We start from the raw sequence: 21,170 nt of genomic DNA on the forward strand, positions 1-21,170 counted from the left end.
GTATCTAGTCATTCGTTTTATATAAGCAGGTAGACAAAGCAGTGCCACACCAGCATGCACATCAGGAAATTGGATGAATAACAGAATAATATAATTGTGCTTCATTTAGATATACCTTCCAGCAAAGTGGGGAACTATCTTGTGAGGCACTGAAAAATCAGATTGGAAAATTTATCATGGTCTTAAATGGGTGGAAATTTGGCAAAATGGAGCCTTACCATTTTTCCAATCTGTTACACCTCATTATTGTGCATGAACAATCATAAATTGTAAGGTCAGCAGGAGATAGAAATGGCCCTGATTCTTCCAGTTCTAACGTATTATTCTTGCCAAGAATTTTGTCAGGCATGAAGTCTTTTTTCCTCAGAACAGATGCATCATTAACCAACTCAAGAAAGAAAAGCAAAGGTACGGATAACCATAGAAAAGAATAAAGTGAATCTTGTTTCATTGTCGAAAAAGAATCAATAGCCTGAAGTGATTCGAGCTCACTATTCAATTTCTGCCATTTCGCAAGAGTGAAAAAACAGACATTGTAATGTGCCGTTGAACAGAAATTGGTCTAAGCTGGAGGAAGGGTTGCCAAGATCTGTAAAGTTATACCTGATGTCAAGAAAACTACCCCAGAGCTCTAGATGCCTCGTGAGTTCCAACACAGTTTCTCCTTCCATTCGATCTCCCAGTCTAGTAAAAGCAGTTGGGAAAGAACCATGCATAAAAATAACTGAGACAGAGGGGGAAACTTTAATCTCCAAGAACAGTTTGGCTCAGGCCGGTGGGAGGGTGTAAAATAGCAGAAAAATGAAGCATGATCACAACACACTCCAGCACTGCTACTTCCAGGTTTAACAGAGGCAGGTTTGACTGTATGCGAGAAACCTACTTGTTGGAATCAGCACAATCATTAATACAGGCAGGTTGGAAATTAACACAGCCCATTAGGATAATTTGCAGATTGTGGTGAAGCGAACTCCAAATGAATGAAACAGGGGTTTGAATTTAACACCTCAAGCACAAGTTTCCCAGGGCTAGGGAAATTTGCCAGTGACAAGGAGACATGTTTGAACTGCACTTCATGAGGGTCTTGAAAGTTCAGATTGCCGAATATTAATAAAGGCTCAGTACTTAAAGCTGCTTTGTCAGTTCCCTCTGGCAAACATTTAGCAGAGTGCTCATCAGCATAGAGGTTTTTAAGAAGCTTGAAGGTTTCAAACGGACAGACTGGGAAGTGCCATGGATGTCTTCGACAGTACGTTAGATGAGAAAGAACAATCTCCATTCACAGCAGTGATGACATGCTGTGGTGGGATCAGCAAATGCTTAGGAGAGACGGGTATGGGGGAGAGGGGCAGCACAACAGAGAGGAGAGAAACAAAGGGGCTGAGGTCACAGCAGGCACTACCTACATGAGAAATTCTACTGACAGAGGCTCAGCTTCCTTGACATAGCTGAAGAACATTTCTTTTGCTTGTTCAGACTGACATAGCAGGCAATCGTTTAAGAGGAGCTGCTGCTTGCTGAATCTGGCAGCCACGCATTGCCAGTCACTGTCAAAATCACCCCTTCAATTTAGTTGCTTCTGGTTACTTCCAGTGCACCAACAGAAACATCTTGAGCTTCTCTCGGTTAGCTACACATAAGCGTTTATGGTGGGTCACAGATGGATTGTTTGCCAGAGTGTTGACCCATATCAAATTACCTGTGACAAAAGTAGCCAGAATGCATTCACCTCTCTGGCTGGCTTCACAAAGGTGCCATCGATTGTGCACACTTGGCAATCTAAGCACCATGACAGCAACCAGGAGCTTTTATAACCATAAGGGGTATCATTCCATCAGTGCACAGCCTGTGTGCAATCACAAGAAGAGGTTCGTGCAGATATGCACCAGATTTCCTGGGAGCTGTCATGATACCTTCATCAAGCAGCAATTCAGCATTCCAGACATTTTCATTCCAGGGAGCAGACTTAAGAGCTCACTCATAGATGATGAGGGATGCCCGGTTAAAACTTGGTTCAAGACACTTGTGAGGAATCCCGTCAATGAGGCACAGGAATGCTACAACATGAGCCACATGACCACCAGGTGTGCCATTGAGCAAGTTATTGGAATATTGAAGATGCACTTCAGGTGCCTGGATGGGTCTACAGGCACCCTTCAGTACTTGGCAGAAAGGATGTAAGAATAATGGTGGTTTGCTACGTGCTGCACAACATTGCACAGCAGAGGGGATTGGAGGTGGAGGACAATCAAGGCGTCCATCAAGTGTCTTTGGTGAGGAGAACATTGAAGAGGAGGAGGAGGAATAGGAAAATGGGGTACCATTACATGACCAGCCAGACCATTGCCCCTCTGGATGCTCTGAAAGCTTGAAAGTTCAGTTAGTTATTGCAACTTGAACAAAGAAGAAATGAAAGCCATTGTCAACACCAGCCATCCCCACAATCCCCCCCACACTTTAACAGTCCTTCAACCACTCACCCATGCATTGCCCATCCACCCAATAGGTCCCATCATCTATTGACATTCATCATGAAACAAGTGAAAGGGCGAGTTAGCACTTGAGATGCAACAATGGACAAGATATGGACGTGATGCTAAGTGATAAACAATATGTGGTGTTATTAAGAAAAAAGCAAACTTAACAACATAACGTTTTGTGAAACACCCATGTGTACAACCTTGGCGAATTACAATTTCTTTAGCATACGCTTCCTAAAACTTCTATGGTGCATCCTGTGTGCCTTCAGTAGAGATATAGGCAGGCTACTCAAATCCCTGCCCTCAGAACTAGATGCTTTAGGCCAATGAATTCTGGGTTTTGGAGCCCCTGAAGGTTCCACCAAAGACTCTTCCATCTGTACCTGTGAATTGGCAGACTAGTCCATCGGGAGATGAGGCAACATGTCAGCCATAGGTTGAGGAGAAGCAACAGATGAGAGGTTTGAGTGCTTTGAATGGAGTTCCCACTTTCATGTCTCCTTTCACCATCATTCCTCTCTTGAGCCAGCATCACCATCACTCCTACCACTTTGCTGAAGAACAGCTTAGTAAAGATCAGTGAAATGTTGTAAAGTCACAGCTAAGGTATCTGTCATCCTGTTTAAGGGCGGCGCAGTGGTTAACACTGCAGCCTCACAGCTCCAGAGACCCGGGTTCAATTCTGGGTACTGCCTGTGTGGAGTTTGCAAGTTCTCCCTGTGTCTGCGTGGGTTTCCTCCGAGTGCTCCGGTTTCCTCCCACAAGCCAAAGACTTGCAGGTTGATAGGTAAATTGGCCATTAGCAATTGCCCCTAGTATAGGTAGGTGGTAGGGAAATATAGGGACAGGGTGGGGATGTGGTAGGAATATGGAATTAGTGTAGGATTAGTATAAATGGGTGGTTGATGGTCGGCACAGACTCGGTGGGCCGAAGGGCCTGTTTCAGTGCAGTATCTCTAAACTAGAACTAAACTAAACTTAAGCTAGCAGACATATTAGCTTCTGCACAGTAATGGTCATGGCCTGCATGGACCTATTTAACAGCTGTACTTGAAGCTCTATGGCAGACAATCTTAATTATGTGTGCCCCCTCCCAACTGCTGTTCCATTTAAACTCCACCATCCTGTCTGTTATTGCGGACAGTGTCCATGGCATGTTTGCCTGTACCTCGCGAAGTTATTGCTGTACTTCTTCTATTATTTTCAACCATGGCCCTGAGTTTCAGCATCTGTGTCAAGCTGTGTCCACCATAAAGAATCAAAGTAACTTCTCGGAGACGAGGGATAACCCCTCCACACACAGCTGATGACACCCCTCTGTCATCTGATGAAGTGAGGGCATCGGGTGTACAATGAGAGCCATGCTGCCACCAGAAACATTGTGTAGACCATCGCTGTTCTTGAGTAATGTTTCCCTTCCTAGACCACACAGGGGGAGCTCTCCAATACTCTCCAAAATGTGTCTCCAAGTTCATGTGGTCTCCTTGGTCCTCCACAACATCACAATTATGAGGGTGCAGCCACTGCCAGCAGCAGAGGAGGAGAAGGTGGAGGAGAAGGAGGAAGAGGAGGAGGGAGAGAAGGCAGCATTTGGAACCCCTTTACTCTGAACATGCTGTCCATGAGAACCTACTCAGACTCCAATTCCCATAGGAGATCATCCCTTCACCACCATGGCTCCACTATTCCTCAACTTCCTATCCATCTGCGACCTCCCAACAAGCATCCACTTGGCCAAATTCTTGCAATGAAAGCCACCAACAAAAACCTTGCTGTAACATCTTTATCCAATAACATATCCAGTTATACAAAAATAAGAACTATTCACCTTTGTGCATCTCCTTAATGCTTGTCTTTCTGGTGCCTTTGCCTGCCCTAGTGCTCCTATGCAGTGGTACCCCAGTAGCTACAGGATGGCTGGTGGAAAGCTGCTGATTTTCACTGGGGGAAACAGCAGAAGCCCTTGGAGGAGGCCCTTGTGCAGCTCTGGGCTTTGAGAGCCCGACTTCGAATTGCACCACCTCAGCATGGCCGACAGCAGTTTTAACTGGCTAACTGAGAGGCAACTGTAAGAGCATTGGTGGAGTGGCAGTGGTGGGCGCACAGCAGCCGTCATTCTGACAGAGGGCAGCAGGTTTGTGCTCCATGGAGCCACTGCCACTCCCCTGGGGCAGTGCCTCAGCAATCTTCGTAATCTGTTGGAGGATGGATTGTTTGACTGCTGTGAGAGCCTGCATTCCCCTTTGAGCACTGAGATCCACAGCCATTATGGCAACAGTCTGAGTCTGTCTGTCAACAAGCATGAATTTCATAATCTCTGTCCAAACTTTCACTTCAGCACTGAGACTTTGAGTGGCTTCTGCCTGTGCTGCAGCAGAAGCTGAGACAGTGGCCACCAGATTCTGCATTACAGCAGGTCTGTAAGTGCTGTCATGGAGTTGGCCACTACCTCTACAGTGGAAAGAATGGGCACCAAGCTCTATGTGATTCCAGACCCCTCCATGTTCTTGTAGATCACCCCATCGACGTCCTCAGAGTCCCCTGTCGTAGGGCTCATGCACAGCCCCACCATCCGATGAGCTGGAACACAAACAATCTTTTTTCTCTGCCTGGCTGCAGCTCACTCATGCCCAGAGATTCGCCACACACAGCCCCTACGAACATACGAACATTCAAATTAGGAGCAGGAGTAGGCCACTCGGTCACTCAAGCCTGCTCCACCATTCAATAATGTCAGGGCTGATCTGACTGTAACCTCGACTCCACATTCCCGCCTACCCCCAATAACCTTTCAGCTCCTTGCTTACTTCTGCCTTAAAAGTATTTAAATACCCTGCTTCCACTTTCTTTTGAGGAAGAGAGTTCCAAAGACTCACGACCCTCTGAGAGAAAAAAATTCTCATCATCTCTGTCTTAAATGGCTACCCCTTATTTTTAGATAATGACCCCTGGTTCTAGATTCTCCCACGACAGGAAACATCCTTTCCACATCCACCCTGTCAAGACCCCTCAGAATCTTGTGTGTTTCAATCAATGTCGCCTCTTACTCTTCGAAACTCCAGCGGATACAAGCCTGGCCTGTCCGACCTTTCCTCATAAGACAACCCGCCCATTCCAGGTATTAGTCCAGTAAACCTTCTCTGAACTGCTTCCAACACATTTGCATCCTTCTTTAAATAAGGAGACCAATACTGGACACAGTACTCCAGATGTGGTCTCACCAATGCCCTGATCTGACTCTATATTAGCCCGTAAAATTCGATCGTGCCCGTATTTGTGCTGGTGGCTGCCAGTGTCAGACAGGTGATAGTGCTTCTTCATCAATGGTGTGGTGTTAATCTTGCTCTTCTTCCTGAGGCTGCTGGGGCTGGGCAGGCAGCAGTTCTTGGGTATCTGAGAGGCAGAAATGCAGATGAGGAGGATGGGGTGGGTTGGAAATCAAGAGGTCCATGGTCACATCATCAGCAGCTTGCACTTCATGTCAGATAGTGGGATGAAGGTGAGGTGGGAGTTGAGAAGGAGCATAAGGTGACCTGAAACGTTAACTCTGCTTTCTCTCTCCACAGATGCTGCCAGACCTGCTGAGTATTTCCAGCATTTCTTGTTCTTATTTCATTAGACAGAAACTTTCCATCATCAATGTTCTCAGTGACACAAGTTGCAATGGGCTCTGTGCAGCTGGATCCATGATGCAGAGCACCATCTCCTCCATAGAGCTCAGGAGATGCAAGTGTGCCTGTCCCATGCCGGTTCTGATCTGCTGTCTGTTATTGTGTGTGGCATTATCCTGTAAGAGAGAGAGAAGAATGTCAGTGATTGTATTGCATTGTGTTTAGGTGATGAGGTTGGCACAGCTGAATTGCTGGAGCTATGTGAAGACTCCGAGAGGTAGATGTGGGGCTGGCATCATTGGTGGGTGTCTGAGGGTGAGATGGACCGTCTGAATGTTAGGCCTGATTGCTAGGGAATGCTGATGGGTGAGTGATGAGGTGGTGGTACGTTGAGCAGTGTGAGAGGTTGGTGGTGTGGTGATCCCTTGAGGATGCATTCACTGACCTTGACCATCCATTTGAGGTCAGTCAACGTCTTGTGGTACTGTTGCCATGTCCTTGGGGCCAGACTCTGGGAGTTGATCTCTCTTGTCACCTGCTCCCGTACCCTTCTGAGGGTGTTTTTTGAGGCCCTCATGGTTTCTGTTGGAAACATGGGCTCTCTCCTCTAGCATTGCATTTGTGAAACTGGGAAACCTCTCTCTCTCCTGGTGCTCCATTTATTCAGCTTCTACTTGCATCCGGTTGCAGTACTGGCAGTCAGCAGCAGCTTACTTACAATCAGTGCTGCTCCCCTTTAAAAGGACCAGGCTGCCTTTAAGAAGTGCAAGCTTGCAGGAACACATGCTAACCACACTCACTGCTAGGCCCCTGTTGAGCACTCAGCCAGTCAACAGCCTGGGTCAAGCTTGGCTGAATGTTACAATCAGGAAAATGTGCATACAGCACAAAGTTACTTTGTTGGCTGCCTCATTGGGATTAGCATGGACAGATCATAAATCGCAATCACTGCACCCGAAAACTGGAGGAAATGAATTTTTAGCCCCAAGTCTTTTGCTGGAGGGTAGGACATTGGAAAATGTCAATAGCTGTGTGCAACTTGGCAGAATCATGCATCGAACTGGGCAGAGTTGGATGAGTAGATGGATTCTTTGGTCAATTTGCTAATTATACTGGTGGAATACTGCCAATCTACCTCCACACTGCCATTCTAACCTTAGAGGCATCTCAAGGCCTTTTTAGGAGGATTTGGGCATCCTTCCCCCAACAATCCCCTCGCTCCCTCTCCCCCATGTCCCCCACCAAGATACCACCTAGCGTAGTAATCTTCAAAAGATGGTCTTCACAAATAGACTTCTTTAAATCTTAAAATGTAAAGACCATAAGTCAGTGCCTTCTTCAAATGCATGTGTCATATTTAGCAATGGGGCTGGGGTGGAAAGGGATTTAATATTTGACTGGAAATGTTTGTACTTTAACATTGCTCTTGCATAGAATATTAACACAAACATTAACATCTCAGTCATTGCATTAGAAATATTTTGAGTGTTACATGCACATATTACGATTCATTGGAACAAACTACCACAGACCATCGTGACGCTATTTAGAAAAATAATACATATTGTAAGTATAAAGAGTATGGGCCTGTAATTATGATCTAGCTCTAGGAAGAACTTGTACCTAAAAGAACTAGCGAATCAGGTGGAACTCAGTTGTAATGGCATTCCTTCCTGTCCCACCATTTTCTGATGTGAACGTCCTTGGGTGGATCTTATACCTACACTACCCCTATGTCAAGGGGCATGTCCGGGGGGAGCTCCTGGCCTGTTTTGGGAATTCCACCCTTTAGTCCCTTTGCAGCCCTGAGTAGAACCCATGCTAGTTGAGAGCTACAGTCCTCGTCGAACCTTGAAAAGACACTAATCTTTTACTGGGGAAAGGTAATCAATACTGGACAGTTGCTTCAGGGCCTCCTATTCACCACAGTGGCATTGCACCACACCAAAGTCCCTTCACCAGTACATGGAAGGACACTGCTAATACGTCCTTGTGACCAAATTGGAAGGGAGTTCCTGGCCTGTGACGAGGTTGGCCAGGGAATCTGCTTCACCACACGACTGCCACTGGCATTGTGTCCTGGGAATTTTGCAACCCAAGATCTATTAATGTAGAAAATTTATGACACAGAGGAGACCATTCAGTCCATCAATTCTGAGCTGGCCAAAACAGATCTACCCACCCTGATCCCACTTTCCAGTTTGTAGGTTACTGAACTTCAACTGCATGTCCAAGTATGCGTTAATTGCAAAGAGGGTTTCGGCCTCTACCAGCCTTTCAGGCGGTGAATTCCAGCAAAAACAAATTCTCCCAATTCCCTTCTAATCTTTCTGCTAATTACTTTAAATCTATGCCCCCTGATTTTTTACCTCTCTGCTTAGGGAAGTAGATCCTTCACATCCACTCTATCTAGACCCTTCATAATTTTATACACCTCAATTAAACTTCCCCTCAGCATCCTCAGTGCCAAAGAAAACAATCCCAGCCTATCCAATCATTTCTCAAAGCTAAAATTCTCCATTCCTGACAACATCCTCGTAAACCTCCTCTGTAGTCTCTCTAGTGCAACAACATCCTTCATGTAATGCAGTGACCAGACTGTAAGCAGTACTGTAGCTGTGGCTTAACTAATGTTTTATATGGTGCTTAATGCCTTCTTATCCATTTTATTTACCTGTCCTGCTACCTTCAGGGATTGGTGGTGTTACAGTCAGGTGAGGAGGGGTTGAAAGGCTTCCCTCTTTTCCCTCTCCTTGTTTAACTGCAACAGGTCTAACTCTTTTTTAAAGTGGATGTACCTGCCAATTCAGTGAGTTTTTGATTACTTACATGCTATGATCATAAAAAGAACCAATCAGACATGTTTTCTTGAGTTTAACAACAAAAGATGTTAGCTTTATTGTACTTAAACCAATCTAAGTAAAATAATACACTACGCTCCAACTTTCATACACACACACACACACACACACACGAGGTTCACACACACGCAAATAGGTTCCAGAGTGGGGAAGGGTAGATTTGTTGAGTTAGAATCCATAAAAAAGGGGTATACAGTCTGTGGTGTTTAGTGATTCAGCAAGCTTCAAGCCGAAGTCGGTGGTCCTGAGGCTTCTGGTTTGAAGAGATAGATGGTTGCTCTGGTGGATCTCTTGGAGACAGTGATGCGGATGATTTCCTTAAATGGGTATCTGATTGTAGCCAGAGTATGCAGAGGTAGTCAGTCGGCAGGCAGGGTTCGAAGCTTGCAAGCTGGAGTGGAGAGAGAGAGAGAGAGAGAATGGAGGGATCCCCACTTGGGTCTGCACTTATCAGAGTGCAGATGCTTGTCAGCCTGCTGCAGAGAAACACCAGCTTAAAACACACAAATGGGGTGGAGGGCTTGTCACATGACAGTCACCTAGTGATTCAAGAATGGTAGTTAGCAGTGTATTTCTTCTTGCAACTAAAACAACCCATGTCTGGGGATTCCTTTCTCACAACCAGGGTCCCATTGTTCAGTGATAGTCTTGATGCCTTGTTAACGGGAACAGGCAATCAAATTTCCTAGATCTTGCTTCTTGCTAGGGCAGGGCAGACATTTTATCTCCACCTCACAGCCCTAGGAATGTAGGATACAGTGCTGCAAATTAGGTAGTCATCTTAATCTGCTAGCAAAATCATCCTTCATCTGTTCCTTTTTAATTTCATTAAAAAAATTCAAGTCTCCAGCTAGTGGATTAAAAAAAAAACATTCAACATAGCATGTTGGAGTGACATTGGACATGAACTCCAAAGTCTCTCTATTCCTCTACACTTCTCAGTATCCTACTATCTCTTGCATATTCCATTGCCTCGTTTACCCTCCCTGAAAGCATTACCTTATACTTCTTATGATTGAGTTCCATTTGCCACTTTTCTGTTCACCTGACCAGTTCACTGATATCTTCCTACAGTCTACAGCTTTCTTCCTCATTGTCAACCATAATGCAAATTTTTGTATCATCTGCAAACTTCTTAATCATACCCAACAATTAAGTTTAAATCAGTGATATATACCATGAAAAGGGGCCTAGTACTAAGCCCTGTGGAACCCCAATGGAAACAGCCTTCCAGCCACAAAAAAACTTGTCAACCATTACCCTTTGCTTCCTGTCACTGAGGCAATTTTAGATCTAACTTCTCACATTCCATTGGATCCCGTGGGCTTTTACTTTTCTGACCAGTCTGCCATGTGGGACCTTGTCAAAAGCCTTGCTAAAATCCATGTGGAACACATCAATTGCACTACCTTCATCTATCCTCCTTGACATCTCCTCAAAAAATTTAATCTAGTTAGTCAGACACAAACTCCATTAACAAATCCATGCTGACTGACCTTGATTAATCCATGCCTTTATAATCACTATTTACACTGTCCTTCAGAAAGTTTTCCTGCAAGACTTTCTAACTGTTGCACTATTTGACATTTTTTCTTCCCATCATTTCTTTCATGTTTTTTCCTCTTCCAGCTCAATCTTTCAAACCTAGTTCTTATATAAATCAGGTGCTTCGGCACAGTGAAAGGGTTTTCTCTCTATATGAGCCAGGCTTGAAGGACATAACAGGGAGACTGCAACAACTTCTGGAATATTCTGTCTGATTTGGCATTCTTTTCATCTGGGGTCCTGGCATCATTATATTATTCATATGCAGGGTGTCCTGCCTAGTTGCAATTGCAGTAGCACAATCGCAGCTTCTGTGAAAAAGCTGTACGTGTCTATTCAGTAAGTATAAATTCAGAGGCACTACAATAATGAGATGCAAAGCAGTTTTCTAGAATGTGTTGTCCAAACCTCTTTGTTCATGTATGCATATAACCATGCTTCAGTACAGCAAGCTCAGTTGCTGTCTTTGTTGTGATTGCACACTATAATAGATATTGATTCTCATGACATTGGCCAGCATCAAATTAAACCCTGCACTGTATGTGACTGAAAAGGATAATCAACAAGCTCCACTATCTTACAATAAGGAGATGGCAGTCTGGCTAAAATTAATGAGTCTGTTCCCCTACCCTACCCCACACCCCATCCTGCCACCCCAATCCAATGAATTGACGTATTTGAACCGCTGGCATGAAAATGTTGCCATCCTCTAAAACCCACACTGGCAAATGTGAACAGTTGCAATTACCGCCTGGTAGCATTTTACGCCGAGTTATAAATCATTTGCACTAAATGGGCACTAAATTTACCACAAGTCAGATTATCAGCTTCAAAATTTCTAGAATGATGCAGAAATGAACATGGAGTAGCTCTTCTCAATTTCAAAACATCTCATGGTCTTAAACTAGCTGATTGTCAAATCTAACTTGATTCACCAATTAAGATATTCTGTTCTTGATATACTGCTGACATGTGGTGATGAAATAAAAGCCTCATTAGTCTCAGGTATTTGTTCTTCACTTCACAGTTCCACAGAGATCACGGTTACTGAGCAACGTCTAAGAGATAAGCCTCATATAAGAGCACCTGTTTGTATAACAAGGCCAACTGGGAGATTTTGTGGTGCATCCTTGTAGTCATTAACTATCTCTGCATCGAAAGTTGATTCCCAAACCTAAATAAAGTTGTTGGCATCTGTCAAAGAGACTGAATAGTTCATCACCTGAATGAGCTGAGGCTCAAAATATATTCTTCCTCTTAGATATAACCCAGAATCCAAAACCAACAATATGAAACCTCATGGATTGAAATTGCTTTTATGATATAGGTCTGTTTATTATAATGAGCAAAGCAATTGCATACAAATCCATTAATACTGTTATTAGTAATACTACACAGCAAGATTTCAATCCATCAGTGGAAAGAATATCAAATATTACCAATATTGTTTGCTGTAAAATGGTAAAAGGCACTTTTGAGATATGTTCCAGTGCTAGTAAACAGCACTTTGAATTCCTAGCAAATGAAGCTGGCATTGAAGGCTGTATATCTAAATGAAACAACAGGTAATGTAAACTACCATGCATCACACTTTCACGATAAGATCCACGCTGGGGAAATCACCTGCTTGAAAGGGTCTGAAATTCAGGTTCTCCAGATTTGAAGGTTGCATCACATAAATCAAGTTGACATCCATTCTCCTCCATGCTTCTTTGCATATATCACACTGCTCAGCAGTTTCACGCCAAAGAAGGAGCAGAGTAAAGCACTATTGACATTCTGGCACAATACTTCTCCACAAAGCTATTAGTTTTTTTTTCTGGTACAAGAAAATCTTATTAACAAAACTCCTTTGTACCTTGCAATGCTGAGCAGAGACTGACAAAACAAACAAAAAGCAAATTTAAAGAGACTAAATACAATGATACCCACGATTTCGAATGAGTACATTGCAAGTGACTCCTCTTGCCTTGTATTACTCCACTGGATCAGCTGTGCCTGGCATGGATGTTTCCAGGACAGCATGAAAAAGCCCTGTACTTGTTTAAACTAAAACTCTCCTTTAAAGGCTAAAGCAGAGAGATGTTATTCAGATAAATACTTCTTATTGCTATTAGCTATAACAACAAAAACTTGTATTCATATCGCACATGGCAAAACCTCCAAAGGCACGTCACAGGAGTGGTATCAGGCAAGATTTGACACCAAGATATTAGGACAGGAAACCAGAACTTGGTCAAATAGGTAGGTTTTGAGGAGTGACTTAAAAGGAGGAGAGAGGTACAGAGTGGAGAGGTTTAGGGAGGGAATTCCAGACTTTAGGGCTGAGACAACTGAAGGCACAGCTGCCAATGGCAGAATGATAACAATTGGGGACGAACAAGAGGCCAGAATTGGAGGAATGCAGAGTTATTGGAGCACTGTAGAGGTGGAGGAGGTTACAGAGAAAGGGAGGGCGGAGGCCTGGAAAGAACTGAATACATGCATGAGGATTTTTAGAATTGTTGGAAATATTTTGGATGGAATTTTAAGCTCTCCCTCGCAGCTGGTTTGGAGGCGGGGAGAACATAAAATTGGGTGGGATGGTGGCAGGGGGTGCCCCACCACCATCCTGCCTCCGCTGAAACCTAGTCCGGGGTGGGAAGGCCTGTGAACAGCCTTCCCACCCTGCTGCCAATTGAGGCCCTTAACTGGGTAATTCTTCTTTGGCCTCCTTATCTCGAGAGACAATGGATACGCGCCTGGAGGTGGTCAGTGGTTTGTGAAGCAGCGCCTGGAGTGGCTATAAAGGCCAATTCTGGAGTGACAGGCTCTTCCACAGGTGCTGCAGAGAAATTTGTTTGTCGGGGCTGTTGCACAGTTGGCTCTCCCCTTGCGCCTCTGTCTTTTTTCCTGCCAACTACTAAGTCTCTTCGACTCGCCACAATTTAGCCCCGTCTTTATGGCTGCCCGCCAGCTCTGGCGAACGCTGGCAACTGACTCCCACGACTTGTGATCAATGTCACAGGATTTCATGTCGCGTTTGCAGATGTCTTTAAAGCGGAGACATGGACGGCCGGTGGGTCTGATACCAGTGGCGAGCTCGCTGTACAATGTGTCTTTGGGGATCCTGCCATCTTCCATGCGGCTCACATGGCCAAGCCATCTCAAGCGCCGCTGACTCAGTAGTGTGTACAAGCTGGGGATGGTGGCCGCCTCGAGGACTTCTGTGTTGGAGATACGGTCCTGCCACCTGATGCCAAGTAATCTCCGGAGGCAGCGAAGATGGAATGAATTGAGACGTCGCTCTTGGCTGACATACGTTGTCCAGGCCTCGCTGCCAAAGAGCAAGGTACTGAGGACACAGGCCTGATACACTCGGACTATTGTGTTCCGTGTTAGTGCGCCATTTTCCCACACTCTCTTGGCCAGTCTGGACATAGCAGTGGAAGCCTTTCCCATGCGCTTGTTGATTTCTGCATCTAGAGACAGGTTACTGGTGATAGTTGAGCCTAGGTAGGTGAACTCTTGAACCACTTGCAAAGCGTGGTCGCCAATATTGATGGATGAAGCATTTCTGACGTCCTGCCCCATGATGTTCGTTTTCTTGAGGCTGATTAAGGTCCCTAATTAAGGTCCTCTTTCTGCCGCAGCCATATTTACCCATGCAGCGGGCAGCCCTGTCACTGTATCGGAAGCACGACCACCACCTCTGCGATGGCGCTGCAGCTGCCAGTCTCAGATTGGCCGGCAGCTCTGCAATGTGGGACTTTTGGCGCGGGGTCCTAAATCTTACAGAAAGCCCGCCGCTATCAAGTTAAAATTCAGTGGGCCTTCCGTACAAGAGGCGATGTGGGGATTTCAGTGTTGGTTTCCCCCGACGTTGAGACCCCTGCCTCCAGCATAAAATTCCATCCTTTGTTTTTGAAGGTAAACTACAGTCACAAAATATGAAGCTGTATACTGGTGGATCAGACTGCTATAACCACCTGCCCCATAGAGAAGTAGGTTATGGATTCTTACCACTATCTTCTATAAAGCAAGCTTCTAGAATTGGCCATACTGAGGAGATAACAGGGGAATCAAAATACTTTCTCATAGGAAAACACAAAGGAGATGTCACCTTGGATCAAGAATCATGAGAACCTGGCTCACAAAGTACAGAATTAGTTTTCTGCTCTCATGGCTGGAGAGTTACATGTGCGGTGGAGGAACCAAAGGGAGGGACAGGGAATTAAAAGACAAACTACAGCATGGTGCAAATACTATGGGGAAACTCAGGGAATGTTTTTCATTGGTGCGTTATATGCCATATTAGAATCTGCATGTTGTTCTATGGGAAATGATTGTATGAATTAAATCAATCACGCTTGTTAGATCTATTGCATTTAAACAGTTCTTATTGTATAAAGCCAGCTCCAGATGGAAACCAGGTTCCATCATTCAATGCATTTAGTACTTTCATCAGGGATAAAAACTGGGCCATAACATTTTGTTTGTGTGAACAATCAATGCCATTTATGGTGCCTCAGATAAGTAGAGAGATACATTTTTTTCTAATCAGAAATGCAATCAGCTTTAGTTCTGAAATGTGTATATTTCATTTAAGTACATGGATTTCTGAAAGCCTAAATTTCCCATATTGATTTGGATGGAAACCAGTTCTATTTATCACCATCAATAAAGGTCATTTTCATTTATTGTAGAATATTTTAGTCCATAGGCATAATCCTACTGCTCAAAATGCTAAATTGCTTTATGAAGTCCCAAAATAGTCAAAACAAAGGCATAGTGGTCATAGTCAAAACAAAGGGCCTGGATACAGTGCCACAAAAAAATGCAATAACCTCACACGAGTTGTCAAGGTCAGTGAATGCATCTTCAAATGTCATTTACAACCAATTGCACCACTAACCTCACACACTGCTCAGTGTACCACACCCCCATCACTCACCTATCAACAATCTCTCTCAATCATAACTCATACCTCATAGTCATAACTTCACCTCACCCTCACACATTTAGCACTGCCATAAGTCTCACACCCGTATCTCACAGCTTGCACACACTGCCAGCTATTCAACCATGACAGCCACATCATCCAAACACATTGCACCACACTCACTAACACACTTCCCTCTCTCTTGTAGGGCAAGGAGGCCCATAACTGGTGGCTACAGGGGAAACCAATGGGGGACAGGCACAGGTGCATGTCCTTACCCTGATGGAAGAGGCAGTGGTTGCCATTATTGGAGTGGCTATGGCTGAGATGGTAACCAATAGTACGGCTGAATCCATCGAAGATGACAATATCCTTATTCCCAATCCTCCTTCTCACATCCTTTTCTCCCTCATCACACAATCTATTCTGATTTACAGGCTGCAGCTGATGTAGGTCTGCACTTCTTACTTTTGCTCCTTCCACTCATCACAAACCTACCCTTTGCCTTTCTCCTTACAGATACCCAAGAACTCGGCGGCACAGTGGTGCAGTGGTTAGCACCGCAGCCTCACAGCTCCAGCGACCCGGGTTCAATTCTGGGTACTGCTTGTGTGGAGTTTGCAAGTTCTCCCTGTGTCTGCGTGGGTTTTCTCCGGGTGCTCCGGTTTCCTCCCACATGCCAAAGACTTGCAGGTTGATAGGTAAATTGGCCATTAGCAATTGCCCCTAGTATAGGTAGGTGGTAGGAAAATATAGGGACAGGTGGGGATGTGGTAGGAATATGGAATTAGTGTAGGATTAGTATATAATGGGTGGTTGATGGTCGGCACAGACCCGGTGGGCCGAAGGGCCTGTTTCAGTGCTGTATCTCTAAACAAAAACTGCAATCTGGCCAGGCAGTGGTGGAAGAACAAAAGGTGGAAGAGTAGGAACATATGAACATAAAAAATAGGAACAGGAGTAGACCATATGGCCTATCAAGCCTGCTCTGACATTCAATACAATCATGGCCGATCTTCGGCTTCAAATCCATTTCCCTGCCTGCTCCCTACATCCCTTGATTCCCCGAGAGACCAAAAATCTGCCTATCTCAGCCTTAAATATATTCAACGATGGAGCATCCGCAACCCCCTGAGTGAAGAAATTTCTCCTCATTTCAGTTCTAAACAATTGTCCCCTTATCCTGAGACTGTGTCCCCATGTTATAGATTCCCCAGCCAGGGGAAACAACTTTTCAGTGTCTACCCTGTCAAGCCCCTTCAGAATTCTATGTGTTTCAATGAGATCACCTCTCATTCTTCTAAACTCCATTCAGTATCGGCCTAATTTACTCAGCCTCTCATCCCAGGACCATCCTCTCATCCCAGGGACCAATTTAGTGAACCTTTGCTGTACTGCCTCCAATGCATGAGAGAATGAAATGTAGTCACCTTTTTTTGGAATACGTAGTCTCAGTGACCTCCTTATACAACAGTGGGAAATATTGCAAATATCGCCTTCTCCAGCCTGGAAGAAGCCTGACATATAAAACTTCATGGCCAAATTCACTTTTACAGCCACTGGCAATGCCGTCCTCACCCTGCTCTGAGGTTGCAGTTGTGGCTGCAATGCGTGACAGATTTCAGTGAGGACATCCTTAGTGAAGCACAGATTTCTGACACCTAGTTCCTCAGTGAGGTTCAGGTTGGTGATTTGCTCCCTGAATGCCCTGGGTGGATATGGCCTGTTGCTGAGAAGCCTTCTCCTCCTCCTCCTCCTCTTCCTCCTCCTGCTCCTCCCTCTTCCAGCAGCTTGTCTTGCTATGTGTTACCTCTGTTCATTCTCCCAACCATGCTGTATTCCAAGGGGAATGCCTATTTGTGCATCCATGTCTGGGAACAAATGTTTTCTGCAAAATCACTAAAGTCAGGACAAAGTCGTTCAGCATGTGTCACACTACCTTCTTTAGACTTCAGTAACTTTACAGAACTCTAGAAACCATCAAACATTTCTACAATCAGAGCAACAACCAGTAGAAAGAAATGAACAACTCACCTGAAAGGAATTGATGATCTCTTTAAATAGCACTGGCGGGGGATCCTTCCTGCTGCTGGACGCGTGTTTAAGAGAGGGTGTTAGCTGGAATATTGAGCTCCAGAATGGCGTCACTGGCATCAAATCTGCATTACATGCTGATTGACATTACAATCTGCCTACTCTACATGCTCTGAATGCGTGCGTGCTAACTCTCTCATAAAAATGGCATCCAGTGTGGCTCGCACCGGAAGTGTGAACGTGCACACTGCAGACACCATTTTGGAACCAGAACTGCAGCCATAGTGCCAAAAAAAACAGCACTTAGGAGACATATTTTGTTACTGGTATGTTTCAAAGACAATATGTGCTTGAAGAGATATGGTTAGCTTCAGAATTTTGCCTCAATTTTAACATTTAGTAATGTTTTAATTTCATGAGATGCAGCCGAAGGTAACTGTTACCAATGAAAAGCATCAGAAAATGGTGGTGAAAGCTGTCAGATTTTCATAAAAACTCAACTAGTTCACTAATGTCCTCAAGGAAGGGAATCTGCCATCCTTTCCTGGTCTGGCATACACGCGACTCCAGTCCCACACTACATACTTGACACAATGCCTTCAGGGCATCAAAGGATGAGCAATCAATCTTGACTCACCATTGCTGCGTACATCCCAAGAATAAGCACTACTTTACACTTTTCTGTTAAGTTTTCCAACTGTCTCAAACACCTGCTTGGCCTAGCACAGATCAGATGTGATTATCAAGCTGAGAAGTTGAATGTGGTAACTGAAGGGTGTTTATAGAGTAGAGGTAGGTGTGTAACATTACACTTAATCTTCCTTGACAGAGTTATTGAGTTGATCTTCTCAGTGCTGAAGATAACACACCATCTGTCCGCCCACTTCCAATTCTGTCTATATCTGCCTGTCGTGATTCACTCACAGCTTGTCTTTCCAGATGGAGAGTTAACCACTATGTAACCGCTCATCAAAGAAAGCATCACTTTTGATAGAATCCACCAGGTCATGGCAAACAAAAAGCAGAGATGGCTAAATATTTCTGTGGAAGACATCTGTAAGTATGTTGAGGTAAAATGAACATCCATTTATCATAAGCCAATGCTTGTGTCCTGTTTAACAGCTCAGCAGATGTTCCTTAAGTGGCGAAGCTCTCAGTAAGACTGAATGACAGACCTTATTGAAGGCGCTAGAAATTTTAAGGTCTAATGCTATGACTTCATGCAAGACTCCACAGAGATCATTATAATACCACACCATGATCACATTGATATGATTGCAATTTGCCATAACTTTTCATTTATGACAATGTATTTGCCATCACAGACACTGGTCTGTAGTTATCTTAGTATGTGTTTTACATTAGCACCTTGTGCTTCACCAAACATAAGGGATTACGCTGGATGTTGGCGTAGTACAGCCCCCTTCAAATCTTACACTGTACATGTCACCAGAAAAGTCTATAGTCCCTAGAACAGACATCTTAATATTATATGCAGAAGGATGATCAGATGTCAGAAGTAGTCTCATGCTCAACATTAAATTATTTCCAAAATACGTTTTCCACCATTTTAAATAAAACATTTAAAAATTTTACTCTGCCCTGGGTTTTCTCCACTTTCTCTTCCAATTTTCTTTCTCATGTATACATAATATTTTCACTTTTGGGATATAGTGTTCATTATTTATTACTGGAAATATTACTTTAATTCATCTTTTACTTGTAAATAAGGCGCAGGATTTCGTGGAGCCGGCAGGGCACCCGGCGCCAGGCAGAAAAGGTGGTCGGAATTCCGACTGAGCCAATTAGTCATAGAGTTGTAGAGTTATACAGCACAGAAACAGGCCCTTCGGCCCATCATGTCTGTGCCGGCCATCAAGCACCTATCTATTCTAATCCCATTTTCCAGCACTTGGCTCGGAGCCTTGTATGCTATGGTGTTTCAAGCGCTCATCTAAATACTTAAATGTTGTGAGGGTCCCTGTGAGGGTCCCTGCCTCGACCATCCCTTCAGGTAGTGTGTTATAGATTCTAACCACCCTCTGGGTGAAAACATTTTTCCTCAAATCCTCTCGAAACCTCCTGCCCGTTACCTTAAATCTATGCCCCTTGGTTATTGACACCTCCGCTAAGGGAAAAAGTTTATTCCTATCTATCTTATCAATGCCCCTCATAATTTTGTATACCTCAATCAGGTCCCCCCTCAGCCTTCTCTGCTCTAAGGAAAACAACCCTAAACTATCCAGTCTCTCTTCATAGCTGAAATGCTTCAGCCCAGGCAACATCCTGGTGAATCTCCTCTGCACCCTCTCCAGTGCAATCACATCCTTCCTATAATGTGGTGACCAGAACTGGACACAGTATTGCAGCTGTGTCCCAACTAGCGTTTTATACAGCTCCATCATAAACTCCCTGCTCTTATATTCTGTGCCTCGGCTAATAAAGGCAAGCATTCCATATGCCTTCCTAACCACCTTATCTACCTGTGCTACTGCCTTCAGTGATCTATGGACAAGTACACCAAGGTCCCTCTGACCCTCTGTACTTCCTAGGGTCCTACCATCCATTACTTATTCCCTTGCCTTGTTAGTCCTCCCAAAATGCATCACCTCACACTTCTCAGGATTAAATTCCATTTGCCACTGCTCTGCCCATCTTACCAGCCCATCTATAACATCCTGAAATCTAAGGCTTTCCTCCTCACTATCTAGGACACTACCAGTTTTCATGTCATCTGCGAACTTACTGACAATACCTCCGATATTCACATCTAAATCATTAATGTACACTACAAACAGCAAAGGTGCCAGCACCGATCCCTGCAGTACACCACTGGTCACAGGCTTCCAATCAGAGAAACAACCCTCGACCATCACCCTCTGCTTCCTGCCACTAAGCCAATTTTGGATCCAATTTGCCAAATTGCCCTGGATCCCATGGGCTTTTACCTTCTTAACCAATCTCCCATTTGGGACCTCATCAAAAGCCTTACTGAAGTCCATGTTGACTGCATCAACTGCTTTACCCTCATCTACACATCTAGTCACCTCCTCGAAAAATTCAATCAAGTTTGTTAGACATGATCTCCCCCTGAAAAAGCCATGCTGACTATTCTTGATTAATCCCTGCCTCTCCAAGTGAAGATTAACCCTGTCCCTCAGAATTTTTTCCCGTAGTTTCCCGACCACTGATATTAGACTCACTGGTCTGTAATTACCTGGTTTATCCCTGCTATCCTTCTTGAATAATGGTACCACAAATATAAGGCTGAAGCATTTGCAACAATCTTCAGCCAGAAGTGCCGAGTTGATGATCCATCTTGGCATCCTCCTGAACTCCCCAGCATCACAGATGCCAGACTTCAGCCAATTCGATTCACCCAGCGTGATATCAAGAAACGACTGAAGGCACTGGATATTGCAAAGGCTATGGGCCCTGACAATATTCCAGCAATAGTACTGAAGACCTATGCTCCAGAACTTGCTGTGCCCCTAGCCGAGCTGTTCCAGTACAGCTACAACACTGGCATCTACCCTGCATTGTGGAAAATTGCCCAGGTATGTCCTGTACACAAAAAGCAGGACAAGTCCAAACTGGCCAATTACCACCCCATCAGCCTACTGTCAAGCATCTGTAAAGTGATGGAAGGTGTCATCTACAGTGCTAACAAGCAGCACTTGCTTAGCAATAACCTGCTCAGTGACGCTCAGTTTGGGTT

Source organism: Heterodontus francisci, chromosome 15, assembly GCF_036365525.1.
Source record: "Heterodontus francisci isolate sHetFra1 chromosome 15, sHetFra1.hap1, whole genome shotgun sequence".
Lineage (NCBI taxonomy): Eukaryota > Metazoa > Chordata > Chondrichthyes > Heterodontiformes > Heterodontidae > Heterodontus > Heterodontus francisci.